The sequence below is a fragment of the Miscanthus floridulus genome, chromosome 1 (assembly GCF_019320115.1).
Source record: "Miscanthus floridulus cultivar M001 chromosome 1, ASM1932011v1, whole genome shotgun sequence".
Classification (NCBI taxonomy): Eukaryota; Viridiplantae; Streptophyta; class Magnoliopsida; order Poales; family Poaceae; genus Miscanthus; species Miscanthus floridulus.
The window spans coordinates 43,649,258-43,654,025 of record NC_089580.1 but is presented as its reverse complement, the minus strand read 5'-3'; positions in this window follow the sequence as shown (position 1 = coordinate 43,654,025).

Sequence of the window (4,768 nt, the reverse complement as noted above, 5' to 3'; positions counted from 1 at the left end):
CTTAATGCACAAGCATAAAATAAAGTACAGAATAATAGAGGTTATACACCAGAGCTTGCCTGGGTAAGATATAACCAAAGTTAGCATCCCATCATGGCGACACAATCACCAAGGCACCATCTTTTCTGCTACTTCGGTCGTCTCCACGGTCCATCGTTGTTCCTATTATGATATACGTGGATGCAACGCATAGATGTAAATAATCAACGACAGCCGAAACTCTTAGAAATTCGATTACGCTTCACGAGCTAATGAGATAGCTCTAACGTGCTAGTCTACGTATCCACGTCGTCAAGTAAGGCTCATTCCCGAAAAATGTTTTTGTTCTACAAACCCCCAATTAATTTTCACATTTGATTGATTAAATATATATTTTTGTACAAGTGCTTATTTAGTTACCTTAACAAACTAATTCCTATGGAGCTACAAAAATTACAGTGAGCACCTAATATTGTTAGGAATCTACTGTAAAAATTTCAGAGCCAACACTATCACCAATTTATCACAATAATTCCTATAAGTTTATATTTTGATAATATCAAATATCTCAAATTAATTATATAGCTTCTAAGAATATTATAAAACTATGTGAACAAAATATACTGGCAGATAGATCATGATTTTAGGATCCTAACAAAATTAGTTTTACTATTTTTGGACGTCTATGTAATTTTATAATATTTAATAGAGATTCGCTCAGAAATAAAATTAACAATCTATTTCTAATTCCTTCTAAAAAGGAAAAGGCGAAACCGGCCCAGCACGGCCCAACCTAGGCACGGCCCATGCGCGCGACGCTTGGACGCGGCTCACGTGATGTGGCACACGACAGAGACCGGCGGCCCCTCGGGCGCGCCTGTGCTACTTTCAAGTTTGTAAGTACCTGTGCTACTTTCAAGCAGGTGGTAAGCAATCAGAATCATTTTACCATCTTTCATCTTCCAGTTCTTACTACGATGCTAGACTATAGACAAGTCGTCCCAGATTATCCGGTGATTCACGAATCAATGTGCCTAGCTGGGTACCCCAAAACACATGCCCTGCTTGTACCTCAGGCATAAGCAGGACCAACTCACCACTCTCCTATCAAGGGGTCTAGGTCTCCATTCAAACTAGGACTCCAAGCCCCTACACCCGAGTCTCGGACTCAGTGTGGTGCTTACACCTCCACCATCCCTGCTTCCAATCAATCAGTCTGGAAAGAGCCGAAACCCATGACAAGAGAGCAACGAGCCTTCTCTGCTCCCATAAATAAATATGTGCTCAGGATAATAAGTTTGTGACCTGCCTAGAACCCAACACAACGCCCGGTCTTTAACCGACATAGGCGGAATAAATGCAATCCGTGCCTCGCTCGAATGCCAAACGAGTACCATTCCGCCCGGTCTCCAATTATCATTCATATATATTTTTCAGGTGATAATAATATAATAGCAATAATAATGTCTTTCCTATCTTTTGTGAGTGACAGGCAATCACTCAACTTCTACCGGAGTCCTATACCATAGCAATCTACACGATCATGTCATACTAGTAAGACTTGTAGGATAAAGTTATATATATATAGGATAAAGTTATATATATATATATATATATATGCAAGTGGGTTTTATTCAACTCCTTAAACTTAATGCACAAGCATAAAATAAAGTACAGAATAATAGAGGTTATACACCAGAGCTTGCCTGGGTAAGATATAACCAAAGTTAGCATCCCATCATGGCGACACAATCACCAAGGCACCATCTTTTCTGCTACTTCGGTCGTCTCCACGGTCCATCGTTGTTCCTATTATGATATACGTGGATGCAACGCATAGATGTAAATAATCAACGACAGCCGAAACTCTTAGAAATTCGATTACGCTTCACGAGCTAATGAGATAGCTCTAACGTGCTAGTCTACGTATCCACGTCGTCAAGTAAGGCTCATTCCCGAAAAATGTTTTTGTTCTACAAACCCCCAATTAATTTTCACATTTGATTGATTAAATATATATTTTTGTACAAGTGCTTATTTAGTTACCTTAACAAACTAATTCCTATGGAGCTACAAAAATTACAGTGAGCACCTAATATTGTTAGGAATCTACTGTAAAAATTTCAGAGCCAACACTATCACCAATTTATCACAATAATTCCTATAAGTTTATATTTTGATAATATCAAATATCTCAAATTAATTATATAGCTTCTAAGAATATTATAAAACTATGTGAACAAAATATACTGGCAGATAGATCATGATTTTAGGATCCTAACAAAATTAGTTTTACTATTTTTGGACGTCTATGTAATTTTATAATATTTAATAGAGATTCGCTCAGAAATAAAATTAACAATCTATTTCTAATTCCTTCTAAAAAGGAAAAGGCGAAACCGGCCTAGCACGGCCCAACCTAGGCACGGCCCATGCGCGCGATGCTTGGACGCGGCTCACGTGATGCGGCACACGACAGAGACCGGCGGCCCCTCGGGCGCGCCTGTGCTACTTTCAAGTTTGTAAGTACCTGTGCTACTTTCAAGCAGGTGGTAAGCAATCAGAATCATTTTACCATCTTTCATCTTCCAGTTCTTACTATGATGCTAGACTATAGACAAGTCGTCCCAGATTATCCGGCGATGCACGAATCAATGTGCCTAGCTGGGTACCCCAAAACACATGCCCTGCTTGTACCTCAGGCATAAGCAGGACCAACTCACCACTCTCCTGTCAAGGGGTCTAGGTCTCCATTCAAACTAGAACTCCAAGCCTCTACACCCGAGTCTCGGACTCAGTGTGGTGCTTACACCTCCACCATCCCTGCTTCCAATCAATCGGTCTGGAAAGAGCCGAAACCCATGACAAGAGAGCAACGAGCCTTCTCTGCTCCCATAAATAAATATGTGCTCAGGATAATAAGTTTGTGACCTGCCTAGAACCCAACACAACGCCCGGTCTTTAACCGACATAGGCAGAATAAATGCAATCCGTGCCTCGCTCGAATGCCAAACGAGTACCATTCCGCCCGGTCTCCAATTATCATTCATATATATTTTTCAGGTGATAATAATATAATAGCAATAATAATGTCTTTCCTATCTTTTGTGAGTGACAGGCAATCACTCAACTTCTACCGGAGTCCTATACCATAGCAATCTACACGATCATGTCATACTAGTAAGACTTATAGGATAAAGTTATATATATATAGGATAAAGTTATATATATATATATATATATATGCAAGTGGGTTTTATTCAACTCCTTAAACTTAATGCACAAGCATAAAATAAAGTACAGAATAATAGAGGTTATACACCAGAGCTTGCCTGGGTAAGATATAACCAAAGTTAGCATCCCATCATGGCGACACAATCACCAAGGCACCATCTTTTCTGCTACTTCGGTCGTCTCCACGGTCCATCGTTGTTCCTATTATGATATACGTGGATGCAACGCATAGATGTAAATAATCAACGACAGCCGAAACTCTTAGAAATTCGATTACGCTTCACGAGCTAATGAGATAGCTCTAACGTGCTAGTCTACGTATCCACGTCGTCAAGTAAGGCTCATTCCCGAAAAATGTTTTTGTTCTACAAACCCCCAATTAATTTTCACATTTGATTGATTAAATATATATTTTTGTACAAGTGCTTATTTAGTTACCTTAACAAACTAATTCCTATGGAGCTACAAAAATTACAGTGAGCACCTAATATTGTTAGGAATCTACTGTAAAAATTTCAGAGCCAACACTATCACCAATTTATCACAATAATTCCTATAAGTTTATATTTTGATAATATCAAATATCTCAAATTAATTATATAGCTTCTAAGAATATTATAAAACTATGTGAACAAAATATACTGGCAGATAGATCATGATTTTAGGATCCTAACAAAATTAGTTTTACTATTTTTGGACGTCTATGTAATTTTATAATATTTAATAGAGATTTGCTCAGAAATAAAATTAACAATCTATTTCTAATTCCTTCTAAAAAGGAAAAGGCGAAACCGGCCTAGTACGGCCCAACCTAGGCACGGCCCATGCGCGCGACGCTTGGACGCGGCTCACGTGATGCGGCACACGACAGAGACCGGCGGCCCCTCGGGCGCGCCTGTGCTACTTTCAAGTTTGTAAGTACCTGTGCTACTTTCAAGCAGGTGGTAAGCAATCAGAATCATTTTACCATCTTTCATCTTCCAGTTCTTACTACGATGCTAGACTATAGACAAGTCGTCCCAGATTATCCGGCGATTCACGAATCAATGTGCCTAGCTGGGTACCCCAAAACACATGCCCTGCTTGTACCTCAGGCATAAGCAGGACCAACTCACCACTCTCCTGTCAAGGGGTCTAGGTCTCCATTCAAACTAGAACTCCAAGCCCCTACACCCGAGTCTCGGACTCAGTGTGGTGCTTACACCTCCACCATCCCTGCTTCCAATCAATCGGTCTGGAAAGAGCCGAAACCCATGACAAGAGAGCAACGAGCCTTCTCTGCTCCCATAAATAAATATGTGCTCAGGATAATAAGTTTGTGACCTGCCTAGAACCCAACACAACGCCCGGTCTTTAACCGACATAGGCAGAATAAATGCAATCCGTGCCTCGCTCGAATGCCAAACGAGTACCATTCCGCCCGGTCTCCAATTATCATTCATATGTATTTTTCAGGTGATAATAATATAATAGCAATAATAATGTCTTTCCTATCTTTTGTGAGTGACAGGCAATCACTCAACTTCTACCGGAGTCCTATACCATAGCAATCTAC